At 49.0% G+C, this 20307-nt stretch overlaps 2 protein-coding genes across 11 annotated transcripts in view; one reads left to right on the top strand and one right to left on the bottom strand.

Moving 5' to 3' along the window:
* Nucleotides 1-20307, top strand: part of LOC144152780 (transcription initiation protein SPT3 homolog) — a 706894-nt gene that overhangs the window by 433122 nt on the left and 253465 nt on the right. The window lies entirely within an intron of this gene.
* The window catches only part of LOC144152778 (uncharacterized), a 135348-nt gene that overhangs the window by 46132 nt on the left and 68909 nt on the right, over nt 1-20307 (bottom strand). The window lies entirely within an intron of this gene.

Here is a 20307-nt window from a genome sequence, read left to right as displayed (position 1 = left end):
GGTGAAAGGGAGAAAAGTCTGTCCGAGCCGCTTTAGGGTAGCGGAATTTATATGAAATCTTACAAAAGGGGACAAACGAAATGTTGATGCGGAACAATAAAGGTACCGTCACACATTTACAGGTTTTGTTGTCAGGGAAATATACTATGGTACAGAATCCTCCTGGTGCCCATGTGTAAAGAAAGCCACTGAACAAGAGATATTTGTGCATACATAGACGCACAAGCAAGCGAGTGAACGGTTGTTCTGCAGTTTTCGTAAGTCGCGCGCGGTTCCATGCCGTTGCCCATAAACAGGCGTCCGAAAAAGAGCTGTCGATCCTAAAACACATTTTATTTTTGAGAAATGAGACGTGGAACCAAATACAAAACCATTTCATTGCTATATAAAATGTATGCGCTGGCGAAAGAATACCATGAAAATGAACTTCGATGCCATCATGTCTGCGCTCTATCGTCTGTAAACCTTGGTTCATGCAGCCTTGGTTCCGCGGCATACTTTTTTCTTCTGCCATGAGTTTTGCGCGATTAGCTACACTTGTGTCAGGCGTGCGTTTATGTCAAATTGTCGCCGGAAAACGTTTCCGTCCGCTAAATGGGTAGTCTATCCCTGCATGTGTAAACTAATTTCCTTGTTGCTGTAAACCACAACCCTCAAAAAAGGTATCAGGAAGGCGCAGGGTTTGCTTCAAACTAAACAGTGCTAAAGGAGAAGGGTGATGAGTCTGATGACACAGAACTTTCACAGCTCCGCCCCTGCATCGAGTCCTTTAAAGCAATTCTGCAACAAATAAAAAACTAACGCTCGTCCTAGAAAGAAGAAAAAAGTGTCTCGGAAGAACAACAACGTGAACGGAGGTATCGTGCGCAACATTTAAAAAAAAATGTCCTCAAATGGCACTGTTCGGGAGCGCGCGGTTTTTAAATACGTTGTATTTATGCAGCTGACTGCGCAAGGTCGACTCGGCGACGCCGTCTTCGTACGTTCATTGAAAACCATGCACAAGGGATCAAGTCCTTGCGTACACGATGTCACAGTACTCCGCCTGACGTTCACTGAACTAATTAACCTATCGGTCGCTCCTTTTCGTTTGTTTAGAGCGCTCATGCGACTTGTCTGGGCGTTCCTCGAGTTTGTCTTGCATCTTGCACGAGCATAGCATTGACGCGTGATTAGACACTGTAACTTAGTTTCATAAATGCACGTCTTGACTCGTGAACCGAAGAAAGCATGTTAAACGCACGTGCGAAGGGGAAAAACCTCCTCATCGTTAAAAGGCGAAGCAGCACACAACCTGGCTACCGCGCGGACGCACAGCACGCATAAGTGAAGAAGCGCTTTTCTCCCCGAGGGAGCGTTCGTCCAGCGATCGCACTGGGCGATTCGAATTTCCTGGGCTACGCGACCATCGGGGGTGCGGCATAACCGCACGGCTAGCCTTGAGGGGACCCCCATCGATACGACCGTTCGCGGCGTTCTTTCTCCGTATAAGCGCGCATACGTTGCATGCGGGCGCTCGCCGCAGGCGTCGCCGACGACGAAAAGTGAAAAATGGCAGAGATTCCTGGTCGCAGGAGTGCCGCCAGTTGCGAGGTATGCGAGCCGCTGGTTCTTCTTCTTCGAGCGAGGGCAAGGGGAGAGGGACGTCCCTGCTTCGGACGCGAGGGTCCTGCTCCTTGCGTAGCGCAGAAAGACAAGCGGAAGCCGGGGAAAGAAGCGGCCGGTGGGCAAAAAGAGGGCAGGACGTGCATCGGACAGCAACAGCGAGAAACCCGGGAGTATTTGCCAAGAGCGATACAAACAAACATGTTTACAGGACAAAGGCAAAGGAAGTGCGATAGAGATGTATAAAGTGTATAAGATGTATATATATAGCGAATCAGAAAATGGGAAATGAGGGGCTCCGTGAAATAAGACAGAAAATAAGGGTTGGCAGTCAAGAAAACCTCGGAAAGAAAAGGGGAGGTTGTGGTGGGTCAAAGAAAGAGATGAAGAATTTTTTGAGTCGAAAAGAAAGTGGTGAAAAAATGCCCGCCGGGTGGGATCCGAACCCACGACCTCCAGAATACCGGTCTGGTGCGATCTGGAGGTCGTGGGTTCGGATCCCACCCGGCGGGCATTTTTTCACCACTTTCTTTTCGACTCAAAAAATTCTTCATCTCTTTCTTTGACCCACCACAACCTCCCCTTTGCTTTCCGAGGTTTTCTTGACTGCCAACCCTTATTTTCTGTCTTCTATATATATATATAGTTAAGAGAAATGTTTCCTGGCTATGAGGTTAGCTGTACGATAGACAAGTAAACTGAAAAAACATAACATTTATTCTTTTGAATGTTATGTTTTTCAGTTTGACTTTTCTATCGTATATATATATATATATATATATATATATATATATATATCTATATATAAGGGTTGGCAGTCCACGACCTCCCACGAACCCACGCCCTCCAGAGGTCGTGGGTTCGGATCCCACGTGGCGGGCATTTTTTCTCCACTTTCTTTCTTTCCAAATTCTTTATCTGTTTCAATGATCTACCTCATCCTCCCCTTTGCTTTCCGAGGTTTTCTTGACTGCCAACCCTTATTTCTGTGTTATTTCCACGAGCCCCTCATTTCGTATTCTGATTCGCTATATATATATATATATATATATATATATATATATATATATATATATATATATATATATATATATATATATATATATATATATATATATATATATATATATATATATATATATATATATATATATATATATATATATATATATATATATATATATATATATATATATATATATATACATGGGGACGAATTAAGGTGGCCGGCGGAGGAGCAATTCCTTCCGCAGCTGCTGCCACGGGGATGCGGCACGTCTGTAATGACCACCACCGCCACAACCACTACCGACGATGGAAGAAGGCGCGGCAGCGGCAGCATCCATCGCGTCGCCTCGCTCGACTCGTTCTCTCTCCCCCCGTACACGTTCAGACTGCGCCGCCGGCTGCCACACGCTCCGTACTGGACGGAGCACGCCCATTTAATTGCGGCTTGTTTTGCGGCTCGCGCGATTTGGGCGACTTTCGCCCCCCTTGTCCCTTCTTGCGCCGAAACGCGCGCGTCCAGCGGTGAGAGTGGGAGACGTACACCTCCGCCGACCTTCTTTCGAGAAAGCACCTAAGAAACGGCGGAGAACTGGGAGGGGTTAGCGTGGTCGTAGCCAAGAAGAAAAGAACAGCCATGTGGCGGAATTGAAGCTGTGAGAGTCGGAGCGGGAGGCGAAGTTCAGGACACCGAAGGAGAGAAGAAGGAACGCTGCGTCCCCCCCCCCCCTTCCTCTTTCGCTGCCTTTATTCCTTTTGTTTTCCTTCCTTGGCGTTTCTTGCAGCCTCCTCCGTTCTTTCTTCGTCTATATAGAGGGCCTCTCATTACTTGCGGCTTCGGTCGGTATCAACCCCCCAAACCTGGGCCCTGCCATTTCCCCGTTTCCTGCCATTTTCTCCGTGCGCGCGGTGTTTATGAGAGGCGTTACGGAGCGCGGTCCTCCGTTTTGTACCCGGCTCCTGCTCTACATCCTTTTTTCTTTCTCCACTTTCGCTTGTTCGTTTATTTCCCTCTCGCGACTTCTGCGGAGCTCCGGAAATTAGCAGCTAGAAGAGAGCACTGCGGGCACCGCGAAAAAGCTGCTCGCCGCGCCTCGCCTTCCCCTTGTTGCGCACCCGGGAGTGCGAAAGTTTTGGGCCTGGACCGACCGGCCCAGAGGCAGGACGAACTCGCTCCCGCCTGCTGTGACTACACGCGCGCGTGTAGACCAGGCCCGCTGTGCCTACGTCGTGTTAGGGTGAATAAACATGACCCGCCGCCAGCGTCGTCGCCTCGTTTTCTGAGGGCGGACTAATTGACTTGCGCGACGTCTTCATGAAGAGACCGCTGCCTGCAAAGGAGGTCTTCGTACGCTGCGCGCCCGCTGCGGCTGGCTACCGCGGCTGGGTTACTAATCTGCGAATTCCCAAGTCTGTATGATAATGGCAGACGATAAATTGAGTGGGTCGCTGGATAGTGGTCACCTGTTCGTTAATGTGCGGTGGCTTAGGTTTGCGTGCGCGACAACGACCTCCGAATTATACTGAGCTGCCTTTTTTTCTTTTTTTATTTCTAGCGATATTTCGTTACTACGAATTTGTTTATCTAATTCAGCTTGCGCATGAATAAAAATTGAGGATTTGAGAAGGTGTCTTCTACACGTATATATTTTAAGTCTATTTCGAATCGTGTGCAGTGAACAAATTTTAGTGCTTTGTTTCGGGACACAAAATCTGGGGCGAAGAGAAGCGCAACCAGAAAACAGGCACATGATGATGATCACGATTACGAAGATGCGAACAATGTAACGCCCATATGTTTTGCCATAGTAAAAGTTCCGCATGTTAGCTCATCCACGCTCATTTTACGCCGAAGTTGTTAGTGCGGCTTGAAGTGTTGCAATGCTTTGCACATATATTTTTCAGTGCCTTCAGTGACAACGAAATGATGCTGCAAGTTTTAATTGGGAGAGATAGAGAGATGCCAAGGTTCACGTGCAGTGAAACGTACAGACTTGCATCCTAATTGGTATTTCTGGGGGGCATTAGCTAATGGACATTTTCGCCCCGCTTATCGAGCGATACAGTACGTCTAATCGTGGAGGCGATGACAGCCAAGACATTGCGCCGAGCTTACTGTGCTAGATAAGAGAACAAAGCAAAAAATCCTGCCCCCCCCCCTCTGTCTTACGACGAGGACGGTTGAACGCGAAGCTTTCTTGTGGTGGATTCTTTGGTTGGCCAATTCCCACAGTGCGAGAATGTGCTACTCTGGAGGTACGCACCTCTTTTCTAGAATACCCACAGCAACTCTCATGTGTTCACTCTGTAGGCCTACCGTTTGGGTTTGGGGTGTACGGCGCGAATTGGTACCTGCTTCTTGGCGTTCGCTTCGACCATGGAGCGAAATGGAAATAAAGCAATCGGATAGGCACCGGCTTCATAACGCGCGGCACCCAGGTTCTATTGCGGCCACGGGAAGCGTTTTTTTTTTTTTTTCACTTCACTCATGAACATTCATCATCATCATCAGAGAAAGTTGGCTTTCTTGCAGGGCGTATTGGTGTGCAACTGTATGAGTGAGGACATTTAAGCTTCGCTTTAAAAGATTGTTAGAAGGTCTTCCCTCTCGAAATCCAGCAGGCCTCTCAACCACTTTTCAGTTCATGCGATGTACATGAAGACATCAAACATGCCGTGCGCGTAAACTCTTTCGCGGTGGTCAGGTAGACACTCATTGAATCCTTGTGCGGGCCACATGACGTGGGACCTTTTCTGTTTGTCCTTTTGTGTCCGCGGTCGGGTCCAAGTCAGCCCGCACGGGCAATCAAAGCCCTTTTCAAAGGTGTTTCTGCAAAACACAGGTCTGAGCGGAGTTTTGTGAGTAACTCAAGTGCGAGGCTCTGTGTGTGTGTCTGGCATTTGTGTTGAGCCTCGCATCGCCGCGTTTACAGGTGCTTTATACGGAATTCGGCAATGTTTGTCGTCAGATTGATTGATTGTTAATGGAAGCCACTTTGTAACGGGGTGATGACATGTCATCTCACCAAATAATCTAATATATCAATGTTGTACTGCTGGTTTAATTCCAGCGCTGATCTTAGGGCTGGCTCATAATAAATTTTGTCTGTTACAGGAGGTAGCTATCCAATCTTCGTTTAGTCGCCTCTACAGTAGAACATTGAAGTTTACTCCCTCTGTGCTACCATGAACTCCTATAGGGCTTCGGGAAGGCGAATATTTCTCTCATAAAGATTTGAATGGATACACTCACATTGCAACACTATAGTTTCTGTTTCCTTTCCGCAGACCACGCACACATATATACCAACATTTTGAGTATACTTCCCGACAAAGCTCTTAATTCTCAAGCAAACTGCTCTAGCCTCAAAAGGCAAAGCACTGGCCTTAGAATTATCGTAGATATTTTCCTTTATGATGCCTTGCCCTACGCCCTGTACATCTCTAACGACGTTTTAGCTTTCTTTTTTTTTCTCTCCATTTATTAAAGCGAAGCTTTAGTGGCATCACTGATGCCGTTGGACGACAATACGCCCTGCACGAAAGCCAACTTCCGCTGACGATGATGATGAATTATTGTGGGGGAAGTGAAAGAAAACAACGCTTCCCCTGGCCGGAATCACACATGTATCCCTCGCTTTACGAAGCGGCGTCTATCCGACTGCTCCATTTCAACATAGTGGAAGCTAATGCCAAGCAGCAGGTACCGATTCGCGCGGTACACCCCGAACCCAAACGTTAGGCCTACGGTGCATGCACACCCGAGAGTTACTGTGGGTATTCTAGAAAAGTGGTGTGTACCTCCCGAGTAGCCCAATGTCGCAGTGTGGGATTGCCCAACCAAGGAATCCATCGCGAGAAAGCTCCGCGTTCTACCACCATCGTCGTTAGACGGAGGGGTGCGTGATTTTTGTTTCTGCCCGCCTTGATTCCTTTTTGATTACCGTGGACTTTTTTCTTTCCCCACTGTTCTTTCCACGTTTCAACGTTAGCCTTCTAGTCCTCCTTAGCCAGTGAGTGTCCACACTTTTCATGTATAGGTACCTAAAAACTTTGTGAGGTCCGGAACCATATTACTCCTTTTCAAATTCATCTGACTATATATTTCGGTTTTGTTATATACCCACAGAGCTCCATGCTTCGTTGTAGCTGCGTTTCGCTTTCCTTATTCCTAAGTTCTTCCTCGTAAGTTCTTAAAAGTAGTTCTCCCCTTAGTTTATTCCCGCTCCCAAACATTTATATTCCTTGACTATAAGTAATTCGCCATGCTGGAGTGACACTGCATCAGTGCTAGTGTCATTGCAACATGTCAGCAAATAGTCCCGTAACAACGCCTTGCGGCGCCCAGGGAAATTCCCAGGATCGTGAGACGCTGCCCCAACGTATGGGCAGCGTCTCACGATCCTACAAGCGGAAAGTTTTCACCGCTTGTAGACACCGCTCAGATCACGACATGCGAATGACAATGTGATACGAACGGGGCCCGACAACGCCATCGCGTTTCACGCTTAAAAGCGAATATTAAGCGGCCCCCAAATATTTTCGCTCAAATACGTGGAAATCGGCAAAGAAAACAAGGAACATGGCCAACGTGGTCCAGGCTTTGATCTGGGGAGATCATTTTAAGCAAGTGCATGCAATGCACATCGATGTTTCTTGAACTCTTGTCCAGTCGGCAATGCGTGCGACAACGTTTTCATTGCGCCGTGCTGCTGATACTGGGATCTGCGCACTCGGCCGCTTGAAAGCTACCGCGACATACATTGAATGAAAATATGGGCACACCTGCCAAGCACTTAGAAGACGTGATTAGAGCAAGCGCTTCCGCTAAGAAGCCAGCACCTTGGTATTTTTGTTCGATTTTTCACACGCGTAAGACGACCCCCGTCACATTCAGAGGCAACGCTTATTGCTACCACCAAAGCGGCAAACCAACGCGTGCGCGCGCTTGTAATCGTCCGAGGGGCAGAGATGCCACAACAGTTCCGCAATTGCCTCACCCGCAAAACGTGTTCGGCCGACACCATGCCAATTCAACGGAATGACATACTCAGGAGCGCGTCTCTCTAAACGACGGCTCCTAATGTCGCGCGTTCGAGGAGTAAAAGGAGGAATGGGGGATGGAGGAGATTGGAAGAGAGAGGAGAGAGGGTGAGGAAGGCTACCATTCGGGGGGGGGGGGGGGGGGGAGGGGGAGGGGGGAGGCCGGAAAATGTTTCGCTGCATGCGTCAGCTAAGACATACAGAAACGAAAGAAAACAGGAAGGCAAGACGCAATCCAAGCCGAAGCGTGCGCATACACATATCCAATATGCAGAGTCTCATCTTGGTGTGGATGTTTTCCTCTCGCAACCGGGGCGCGGCGGACACTCTCGAAAAGCAGCGGGCAAATGCTAGAGCGGCCACTTTTGTTGCCTGCCTCGGAGGCAAAGAGACGAAGCGAGGCCGCGGGTAGCCAGCGCACAGGACAGAAGCCGCGTTGCGAGCGCATATAATTGGCCATGTCGAAATCCATATGCGTCGAGCCCGCACGATTTATGGCTGCGTTCGCGGAGACATCTCGAACGGCGGAGCGGGGGGAGGGGACCGCCCAGGCTCACGAGGTACGGGCAGCACGCCGCACCACGCGACCCAACCCAGTGCCACCACCGGTCGCCACTTAACACCAGCGAGACGCCGACTATTACCGGTAGTGCGGGACGATCAGGCACCCGCAATACGCTCCGCATACATGCGCGCTGTGCCGCCGGTAGCGATATACGCATTTTCGCCTCTTCCGACATACAATAATACAAGCTCAAGCACGCACTCCCGGTACCGAGCTTTCTAGCGCGTACTTGTGTGTGTGCCTCCTCAGCAGGTGCCGTCGTGCGCGTATGTTTCGCGCACCGCGAAGCCAGTGGGCCCTTTCCTTCTTTTATTACTTTAATAGGTTTTGAACTGTGCGCACGCCTCAAACGCCCCCCCTCCCCTCTGTCTTTCCAGGCAGCCAGGTTATTACGGTGTCCCCTGCGAGCGGCTTTGAACTCCATCATGGCCTGTCGATGGACAGTTGCGCGAGGTTCATAACAAGCTGCTACCTATAGCGCTACAGCTGTTTCCATTTTTTTCTTAGCTATATTTTACGTTTTACAGCCTCATTCAGATATTTTACTTTTCGTTTTTGTCCGCACGGCAAGAAAAATCAAGAAAATGTTAAGTAGATAAAGATAGCTGACACAGCCTAGGTTTATGTCGATGAAGATTAAAATGAACAAAGGTTGAGCAGCCGCGAAGCCAAGCGTATTCATTCAGACCCTGTGCACGGTTCGCTGCCTGTACGAGTTACACCGAACGCTTGTATTAGACCTGGGGAGGGTAGGGGGAGACGAAGGGGGCGAGGTCGACGAGGCGTAGAGGTATCCATATTCACTCACGGGGTCTAGGGGGTGGTAAAAACAGATATGAGCGATTTGGACCGAACCTACGATGCAGGAAACTGTCTGGAAAGACCGCGCCTGAATATGCGTAGGGGTGCAAGCTCGCGGGTACAATTATTCTTTAATGTGAGTGAAGTGCCTGTAATGTTCTCAAGACCTACACAAAAAAAAAAAAAAAACACAGAGGGAAAGAGATAACACGAGGACTTCTCACTGCTGCAGTTACGGTGTCGCTTAAAACGAACGTGGTTGTTTTGAAGTTCCCGCCACTACGAGCATTTTCCGGCACACTTAATGGCAGGAACGACTGGACCGCTTCTGATATTGTTTTTTGTTTTTGTTTTTTACGTGGGAGCACATATTAATAAAGTTGCTGGCAGGTGAAAAGTATCTGTCCGCCTTGTGTCTCGAGGCGACTGCTCACGTACAAAAGAGAGGTGGGGGAATAAAAATTAAGTACAGAATGCCCTCGTTCAAACGAAGCCGCTTTACTCGAAATTTCGATTTATTCGAGCTGTTTTGCGGGCCCCACTACAACGCATTGAGAGTAAATCATCTCCTCTTTCTGCGAAGTATCGCTTATAACGAAGGCAGTTTTGTGTCACGAGGAATTGTTTATAACGGGCAGGCTCAGAAAAGAAACAGGTTCGGAAATTAAGAAAAGCAACAAAACGATTTAGACCATCTGAAACGACGGAGACTGCCGTATAGAAAACTGTCTTTAACTGTTCATTTGATATCTGTTACCGGGAGGGAACTCATTCGTCTATTTACTGTCTCATCCGACTGATACTAATGCTGAGTCTGTGACATTATAGGATAGTCACAATTAGTTCACCCTCTTTCCAAACCTAATCAAATGGCGTTAGCACTCTTTCAATCTAATACATTTCTTCACTACCCCTTTCCTATTTATAGCTCGCTCGCTGTAAGGATTACCGCGCTTGGACGTATCAGTAACGGCCATAGTTAAGCCGTGTATAGGCCCACGATAATGCACCCGACGAACACAGTGGCCAGAAAGGTCTTGAGAAAGACCTGCAGCGCCACTAAGTGGCAGCCCAGAGGCGCCTGAGGCGAAGAATTCACCTGCTTATGCACGTCAAATCTGCCCTCCGCTCATCGTGACGCTCGCCCTTAAAAATCAATTAGTGGTTCTCACGCCCTTGTCTTGCCGGCAAACCGGTCGCCATGAAGTATCGCAGTACAGCACCCCCTTGTGCGCGGTTTATCAGGGCTATCACGTCTCGCAATCACTCCGGAAACGCCTTTCCGCGCCTTACGTATGCATGCGACTACTACAGGTACACCACCTCCCAGTTTGCGCAAATCTCTCGACAGAGAGTGGACAACGTTACAGTCACCCCGACATGCATACAACGATCACAGGCTAGAAGAAAGCAAAATTGGTAAAAAAGGAGGGGAGAGGAGACGGGGAGACAACAGCCCCGACGCCGCACATCTACACAATCTCAGTTTCTACCGGTCTGTCGATCTCTCTCTCTTTTTTTTTTTTTTCCAGTAATTCGCCGTTCCCCCGTCGTGTGTATACGAATGACCGTGTACAGGCGAAAGCGACCAGGCGTGGGGACGTGGCGGCCCTTTTCTGCGTAATCGGGAGCGCCGTAGTCCTCGAAGGCGGCGTGAGAACGACGGCTACCGAGCTCGACCACACATAACTCAACGGTCACTCCCCATTAAGGCAAAGCGCGCCGCCCCGGGCGTCGGTTCCCAGCAGCGCGCTATATGGTGGCTGGCTGTGTGGCGCCGCCACCGCCAGCCAAGCCGACTCTCGCGGCGGGGCAGAGTCATGCCTCCGAGGCAGCCGCCACCGCTTTCTTTTTGGCTCACGTGCGCGAGGGGCTCTATGGCAGCAGCGAGGCTTTAAACAACGCCTGATTAATGTACGCATCGAGCGGGCGCCGGCTATCTATCCCCGGACGATCGCCGCTCGCCCCTCCACCACGTGCGGCTACTGTTTGGCCCTCCGCGATCGCCTGCCGCTGGAAACTGCCCACGACCGGGACCTCCGCAACGTTACGCTGCTAAGGTTGCCGATCTTGCATATTCACGCTAAAGTTGTCTTTTCTTTTAGTTAGAGAGAAGTTGCTGGAGTGGTAGTGGTGGTGCAGTTAAGCGAGAATCAGGATTCGAAGGCGCAATCTCCCGGTTTTACCTCCGGAAAATGCGCGCATACGATTACTAGAAGCTTTGTGGCTGTCGCTGAACAGTAGACATGATGAACGAAGACGTATAGTCCCCTCGATTACTGCCTACCAATGGTGGCCACAAAGGAGACCATGTGGCAGTAGCCTGACTGAACCTTTTCGAAAAAGCGCCTGTGAGATTTGTTCCCAAACCCACCTTGAATCGACCAAGTTCAAGCATTCACACTTTGGCGTGCAGTCATTGTGAGAGAATTCGGAATTCATTTGTTGCTCTCTTTCCTCTCTGGCACTTGGGAACCGTCCGTATATTAACTCGAAAAAAGGAAAATTATGCTACGCTCACGGCATATCAGAGCATCCTGTTTTAAGCGAAATCATTATGAGACACGGCGGGTCGCAAAAGCGGCTTCGTAAGCTATAAATGGCATACAAAATGGCCGACGGCGCCAAGAGAAAAAAAAAAGTAAAGTATTTAAGCTGAAACGTAAATTGAGTAAACTTTTGGATTTAAATGGGAATCGAACCCACGGCCTGCGGAATGCATCCCGAACACCTTTATAGCTCGCCGGCTCGCATTAAGTGGGACCTGGGGAATGCGTTGTAGCCTCCGACTTAGCAACGTGTGTTAGAGACGTATACTGAGGCCTGCACGAGTAATTTAAGCACGCTAATTACAGAAGTATAGCAATTAAACGAGCTAGATGCCCCGTTTACTTTCCTATGCGACCGCAGGTATGTGCCGACGTGGTGTTAGTAGCGCCACCATGCGGCACCCCGCTGCCCTGACAGGTGGCATGCGAGCACTGTGAACGCGGGTATGCTCCGGCTAGCAGTTCCCCTTGCATTGTTCTTAAAGCTCCAACGTCTAGCGTTCTTGACAGGCAAGTGCGCCGGAACTGTGCATGTATATACTGATGGCTCCGTGACTGCATCCAGGTCTACCGTGGCTGTGGTAATTCCAAGCCTATGCGTTACCCGAGGATTCACACAAGACCACATGACAACTTCTACTGCTACTGAGTTGGTTGTCATACGGGAGGCGATTCGTTTAGTCTCCCGCGAATCACCTCAAGCTTGGACCCTGTTTTGCGACTCAAAGCCAGCACTCCAGGTCCTCAACGGAGTTATGAGGCAAGGACCTTTTTATGCCCTTGCTTCGGAAGTACTCGAATTATGCTCCTTGGCACTGCAACAAGGACATGTCCTTACCATTCAGTGGATACCAGGTCATTGCGGGCTAGCTGGTAACGATTGAGCTGACGAGGAGGCAAAGAAGGTTTCTGCAAATGCAGATGTTGTACGTCTGCCCTTCGCAAAGACGGACACGACCGCCCTTCTGTCTACCACTCTCCGCCTGGTCCCACCCTGGTCCCACTGGTCCCACCCTGACAATCGTCATAGAAGACTACGCCGTCTGGACCCCGACTGAAAGTTTCAGTTACCTACTGGTATTCAGCGAAACCACGCCACGCTGTTTCACCAACTGCTGCTTGACGTAGCCTTTACCCGTCGCTACAAGCACCTCATTGGCGTTACGAGCGACTCCGATTGTGAAACATGCCGTGTACCAGAGGCTATTTCACATGTTCTCTGCCACTGTCCACGCTACGCGCATCCTCGAGAACAATTAGCGAGATCATTGGCCCGTGTGAACTGTGGTGTGGTGTCGGAGAAAGTACTGCTGGGACCTTGGACAGACGCGCAGCGTTCACACAAGGCATTTAAAGCTGTGCTGACATTTCTGCGCAGCAGCGGCCTCGCAGCGATATTGTAGTTGAGGCCCGTCCGGCTGAACTTTAACACATGCACAGTATAAGTATAGGCATCTTCTGTACATAGCCATTTATTCATTTCTCTGCCATCTTCATCTCTCTCGTCCTCTATCCACGCTCTTTCCTCCCCTTTCCCTTCCCACACACAGAATAGCTGGCCAGATATGCTACCATCAGGCAGACCTTTCTATGTCTTTTTTTTTTTCGTTTCAATAAAATTCCTCTCTCTCTCCAATGTCGTCACCAGTACTGGCAGGCTTGACGTAAGTTAGCGCTACTTGGCACATCGTAAGCCCCAGGATGATGGCTACGTAACGTTAAGCCTAGATATAAGCCTAGCAAAGGTGATCGGCCAAGGTTTTCAGTTATCGTAACGGATAAATAAAAATGTCTCACAGGGTAAAAGGATGATGGTGGTAATGAAGGAGCCTTTCGGAAAATTCACGCAATAGTATACTGCTTTCGACTTGGTGTGATGAGGTGTCCTCGCACTTATTCCAAATTTTCGGCTGTGAAACAGTATTCGGTAACACCATCGCAAGTAAACGAACGTGAGGGCTGCCGTTATTAGGGTTAGCTCCAATGGCCGTTGCAGTGGCTCGGATTTTGCCGCCGTCGGTTATCGTTCACTCACGATCACGATGCCCGCGAGCGTAATTCGGAGACCGCGTTACTCTCGTTCCCCCAAATGACATTAGACGGCGCCGCTGTCCCCGTCTCTCTAAGCGCTCCGTCACGCCTCAGCGGCGAAGTTACACGTACATGCCTGCTGGTCCAGAAGGAGCTGAAGTAAAGGCATGGCCGCGCTGCAGAAGCCCGTCACGAGTACGGATGGCGTGCGCGACGATGCGGGTACCACCGCTCCCTCCGCCCACGGGCTTTTTACCATTGTTACTTGCATCTCCGTGGAGGAAGGCTTCTGTCGCTGCTACCACGCCATACCACACGGCATGGAGTAATAAGATCAGCACGAGGAAGTGTCGTCCGAATTACACGACTGGCGCCTGATACATTTCCGTCCCCACCGGCGCTCTTAATTTATCGGTGCGGCGGCGGCATAGAAGTGGTACTTTCTATCGGTGCTTACGACCACTGCGGTGGTGCAGAGGCTGATTGCAGGGGCGACCCATACACGACCACGTTGGTTTGACTGTGCACGAAAGAATGGCGGCGCACATCCTGGTCACTGCACGGGTGCAGCTGTGAACCGTGGGATGCGGCGGGAAATGGCTGCGGGTCCTACGCTGTTTGATTCAATTCGAATACCGCGTTGCGGCTTCAACGCTCCCGCAGCCCTTATTCGAAATAACAAAACGTGCCGGTCATTGCTGCTTTTTTTTGTTTTTCCTGAGGAGCTGTTATAGGCTAACCCCCGCGTTTTCTTCCCCATCCGTGTAGGACAAGAAAAGTTGCTCCCCTTCTCCTCACTTCAGAACACCCTCTCTCTTCGGCCGTCTGTTCAGCTCCTGATTTTGATATTAGGTGGCGTATATTGCGCCTGAAAATCGTGTATTCTAAGCAATGCATTTATGCTTAGCAGTGAAGCCGGCTTTAAAGAGATCGGTGCCCGCTTAGTCTTTGCAAGCTGGCTTTCCCGCGCCGTTGGTTGAACAATGTTGCCTAGTACTCCCTATCCCGCTGAACTTTTCCCCAACGTGACTGCGCGGTTTGAGCGGGAGTTTGTGGCCAACCAATTACTCACAAACTTCTCCGACGGTGATTCGCCTGCACAGCGGAGAATGGCAGTGATCTCGAGCTAACATGGCGAACCCATGTTAGCTCGAGATTGCTTAATCATCATCAAACATCAGCAACAGCCTACTCAGGCCCACCGCAGGGCGAAGGCCTCTCCCATTGACTTCCAACAGCTCCTGTCCTGCGCCGCTCGAGTCCATTGTTGGCCACCAAATTTTCGTATTTCATCCCTCCATCGTGTTGTCGGCCTTTCCCGTCTTCTAATCCCAGTCCTTCCCCTTCTTTTAGACCCACCTGTTGATATCCACTCTGTTACCCTAATTGTCAACCGGTTGTCGGTTTGTCTCACTACATGACCAGCCCAAGTCCATTTCTTTTTCTTTATGTGAACTATGATATTTCCTACACTAGTTTGTTCTCTGATACAGGTAGCTCGTTTACTGTCCCTGTGCGTTACTCCTAACATTATTCGTGCCACGTCCCGTTGAGCCGATCTACGTTTGCTTCCTAGTTGTTTAGTAAGGCGCCAAGTTTGAGCTCCGTATGTCATTACTGGCAGTATACGTTGGTTGTGTTTCTTTTTTTTTTTTTTTTTTGAATGACAGAGGTAGCTTACTTTTTATTATTTGGGAGTGCTTGCCGAGTGCTCCCCAGCCCATACCTATTCTAAGCCGGATTTCTCTCTCGTAGTTGGGGTCAGCACTAATTATATGTCTGAGGTAATCATATTGTTTGCTTTATATTTAGTTTGATTTAATTATAATGTTTATTTCGATTGCTTGACGTGTCTTCAAATAACGATGACTGATATTTCCAAGGGAAATCAAATGCACATTGGTATATTAAGCCTTAGTTTAACGCAGAGATTGGGCCTTGCACATCGCACTGGTCATTTTTTCAGAAACGAAAGGCACCTTATCCGTAATGCTGTAATTTTTCCTCCCATTTTCGCTCCTTTTATGCGTTTGATGTAGAGTATGGCGCACAACAAACATTAATTGCGCACAAGACAGCGGTGTGGTGTACCGCAACTTATACCACCTAACCCACCAATTCTTGTGAAAAGGAAATATTCGTACACGTTTCCAACCGCTCACGCTAACAATCTTCACAAGAGGTACGAGTGGTTTTTCGCAACGCGAATGAAATCGCGCCCAAAGTTGGCTATGATCCAACGAAGAATCGATGCTACTAATAACAAAAATTCTACGCATTAAGACGTGTAGAAGATGCTACAAGCATAGCTTGGGGTGAGTCCCCTGCTCTAGTTTGTCTTTTCTCATCTGTTGATGTTTGAAGTCGTCAAATAACAAAAAAGCGAAGCGCTCCTTTCGGGTGAAATCAAACCCACTGAACAGTACCTGAATCTTTCACCGTGATTTCCCCGATCCACACAGCAGGTGCTTTTTTCGCTCCTGAAAGACACTCATACCTGTTGCCGTTATTTATACGGCACGCTCTTGAGATTGAAAAATAGCTGCCCCACTTAGAGATTTGCTTATACGTTTCTGTTTATTAAATTTGTGTTGTGACAAGAAATTATGCTAATCATCTTGTAAGGCGTTTTGACGGGACAAGTCTGCAATTCTATCGGAATTCGGTCGCGCTAAGGTAAACTCAATACGGCAATAAAAAAATAATTTACCAGTTTTTTTTTTAAGGATGAGAAAAAGCCAAGTTGCAAAATGTCATTGGAGATCCGGTATCATACTCTTTTAAAACGACAAAACCGCAACACGGGCCACTGCCAAAATATAGGGATAAATGTCAGCGCAAACAAAAGCGCCACGCGCCCACAGAGCGCTATATAGTTTCAAACTAGTGCAAGCTAGTGTGCAGCGCCAGTGAGGAGTCGTCCTCCTCCTTCTCCCGGGATTTCTTCCACCATACTCTGATAGTCCTGGGAACTTATCGACGACGAAGACTTCTGATTTGCAACTACTCGATGCGCTGGGTTCAGACAGTCCTGCTATCCACGCTTACGCATCAAGCTGGCCTCGTACACGGCGGGTGGTCTAGCGCTGAACACGCGTCGCGTGGGTGACTGTATTGCAGATTCCCAGCTATAGGCGTCGGTAGAAGAAACTGGCCGAGATGGCGAGGTGTATACAGAGGGAGAGAGATGGGTTGTTGAGGGTCGCCGGCGTAAGGGTCCGCTAATTAATCTCCCCGCGCCAGAAATGAGTCCCGCTGCCGGGCGACACTTGATTAAAAGGCGGCCCGTGCGGCCAGCCGAGCGGTAGCCGTGCCGTTCCGAATCCCCCGCGACGCAGCCCGACCTTTTATCAACGCCGACGAGGCGGCAGCCGGTATATAAATACCCCTCGATACACCTACGCAGTGTCCACACATACACAAGTCAACAAAATTAATCCGTGGCATCATTTGGGAAGCGTGGAGGCGGCAAACGCATCACGTACAAGCCTCGCTTCTATCTGTGGGTTCTGGTTGCGGGAAGCCCAGCGGGGCATCGTTTATGTGACCGTAAACTGCAGGCGCACAGAGCGTGGAATAGCGCTTCGTAGAGAAAGATAGAGGGAAAAAAAAACTTTATTTTGGAGCCAGTGCCCAAACGACTGCTTGGCTTCTTTGTACGGTTACAGGGACTTATCTAGTTTCGGCGTGTCTCGGATGTATATAGAGTTAACCATGCGGTCCAATGTGTGGAGCTCTGCAAGCTCCTTCGGGGGTGTAACCGATACCTCCAAGCCAGAAGGGCGCTCTCTGGCAGGAATTGGTTAGAGGGAAGCTCTCAGGGTGACTTTTTGGCAAATAGTGCAGGAGGAATGGGGTTTCTGTTGGGATGCATAGCTCGCGCTGCTGTGGCGTGGTGGAAACGCATTAGGTTCTACTCTGAAGGCGCGAGGTAGATTCACATAACTCCAATGTACGTGTTTTCTCTTCAAACTAATTGATTTACTTGTTCCAAATTGGTCCACATGCGCCCTTCGGCACGTCTTCGCAATGATTCTTCTTCTTTACAACGGTGGTCGTTTTCTGTACCTGGAGACGCCGCTTTTAGCAGCAGAGCTGTTTAAGCTTTCAGTTCCGCCGTCCAGCGCCACGTGAGGAGCTCGAAAAAAAATACAAAAAATACCGAGCGTACGTGAGCGTGCGCCTCGTGAGGAGTGCCCGGCATCGGGCAGCCGAACTTCGAGAACACTCTGGCCAGCGTTCGTAACGTAATCCCCCACGTGCTGTTCTCCTCGCCAGTTCACGTGCGTTCGCGCTGGAAGTCAGGAGCACAGGAGCAAGTTTGCGCTACAGACGCCCGAGTTCGCGAAGCCGGTTGCCGCGGGTTCTAGCGTGTGCTAACGCGGTCCACTTTGGGAGATATGTGAAAGGCTGCGGACCGAACTATCCGGGCCTGCCAGTGATGGAGACCGTTCAGTGGCAAGTTCGGAAATCAATGTTGAGGTGCAACAGCCTAATCTCCGACGAAGGGAGCGGGGCCGTCAGCTCCGCTGTTTCTCCAGCCTTGCACCTCTAGTACAAGCTGTGCCAGCTTTTTTGCACAATGCGGCACCTAAGGCTTTCGCCTTAAAATTTGTGCGTGAATTTATGCACACTTCTGGACCCAGCCTAGACGTGTTACGGCTTTTACAAAGGTGGGTGGACGCAGAGCATGAAATGCTCCAAATATGCAGTACATTAAATATTAATAAACTGTGCAGCAGTGATTGTCTCAAATACAATCTCAGACTAAAGAATAGAGCCTAAGAAAAATAAAAGTGTAAAGTCGGAGAAATCCGTTTGAGCCGGAAAGGGAGTTCGATCAATTTTTTTTTCGTACAAAAGCAGCTCAATAAACGTGCGTTGAAGTGTACATGTTGACGGGGGGAGAACCTAGCCCAATGCACTGAATAGCAATAATTACAAGACTATTTTCAAGCAGGCGGCAGTACGCAGCGGCAGTGCATAGACTCTCACGATTGACCCGCATAAAGTGGTACTCTCTTCAATGAGCGCTGCCGCGAAGGGAGAAAAAAATCGTTACCAAAGCGATAGAAAACTGTGGTTGATGCCTCTGTCATAGGAATCGGTGAAACACGAAAGTGAAACATGCAGCGAAATCTGCAGCTGAGCATGATTTGCGGGTCGGCGGCTGTCTTGTGGGTGTGCTTAGCGAGCGACGTCCTGCTGGCGGGTCGTTTCGGCAAAGGTGTAATGGCGTCATTTCCGTGACGGATATGACGTCAGTGAAATCTTGGTGTATCCGGGCATAAAACATTTTCGTGTTAAAATATAAAACCCGAAAACGAACAACTCTAAGTATAACGTACTCTTTGGTACTAAAGGTTGTTTCCCCGCAAGAAGACCCTGTGTGCAGGGGTGCACCCTTTACAGGCCGCTTGCTTCGTTGTACTGGCGTCATTTCCGTTACGGATATGATGTCGGCGAAATCTTTGTGTATCCAGGAATAAAACATTTTCGTGTTAATACAAGGAACGTTCTCTTAAATTTTTCGATTCGTTTAGTTTCGCATTCATTAGACTGATTCCTAGCTGACGACGCGTATTCGGTCCGGGGGATGATTAGTGGCTTGTGCGTGGTGTAGTAGCATACTTTGTAGCTCTTGGGGCTCAGACCGCCGAAGTTATCATTTTAAGTAATTTGGTGACGGTCAATCTCACGTACTTTAAAAAGCATGTTTGGTGGGAAGATGACATTAGTGTGCTTCTGCTCGTCAGCACTCTGAAGTTGAGTTCATAAAGGTGCAAATAAAGATTGAAGGAGGTGAGTGTCCTCAGAAACGCGTCATTAAAAGTGAAGCTCGTAACAATGGTTTCACTCACGCATGTTTTCATTTGCGAAGGTTCACCCCATGATAGAACTCCTGAAACTATTGGGATCATTAAAAATGTAGTTTTCAAAGCGCATGACCAACGCGTATCAAAAATACCGGTGCCATTTTCTCGCAAAGATGCTTCAGCCCTTGCATCTAGTGTGGCATGGAGTATGCAGCGATCACTTTGGGCAGACGCATCCCGCCATTACGCGTCCCTCTACTCTATCGACCCGCATTGTAATTTTAAGATGCCACCGGGACTATCCAAGAATGATGAAGCAGTACTGCACCGCATGCGGTTGAACGTCGCCTACACGCGATACTACTGCTACAAAATCAATCAGTCCTCCTCGCCTCTGTGCCCACAGTGTGGTGTGCGTGAAGACCTCCAACACCAAATATGTGACTGTGTGCGCTTTACTACACAAAGAGTGTCTCTCGCAGAGTCCCTGGGCCGGCCGCTGTCCGCAAAACTAGAACTGAGGGACGTATTAGGTCCTTGGAACTCTTCCAAATGTGTCGCTCGTGCAACGAAAGCCTTATTGGCATACCCAAAAGACACAAGTCTTGAGCAGACTTTGTAATTAGTTAAAATCATATGTATTCCTCTTCATCATTATAATTATCATCGTCATCGCATTCATCTGGCGTAGCAAGCCAGGCATCTTAGCTGGGTTGACATCGCCAGTTTTCATTAAAGACAGTTCTCTCTCTCTCTCTAGTTTTGCTATAAAATCTTGAGTCGTCAGCGTGAAAATGTATTTTAGAGCAAGTATTTCGTAGGGCAAATCAATAATCCAAGTAAGTGAAAGCAAAGGACCCTAAACGGATCCCTGAGGGAGACCAAAAAAAAA

This window comes from Haemaphysalis longicornis, unplaced genomic scaffold, assembly GCF_048455015.1.
Source record: "Haemaphysalis longicornis isolate Haplotype H1 unplaced genomic scaffold, Haemaphysalis longicornis Haplotype H1 scaffold_9, whole genome shotgun sequence".
Lineage (NCBI taxonomy): Eukaryota > Metazoa > Arthropoda > Arachnida > Ixodida > Ixodidae > Haemaphysalis > Haemaphysalis longicornis.
Note: the sequence above shows the minus strand (reverse complement) of the source record. Positions and strands in the feature narration are given on the sequence as shown.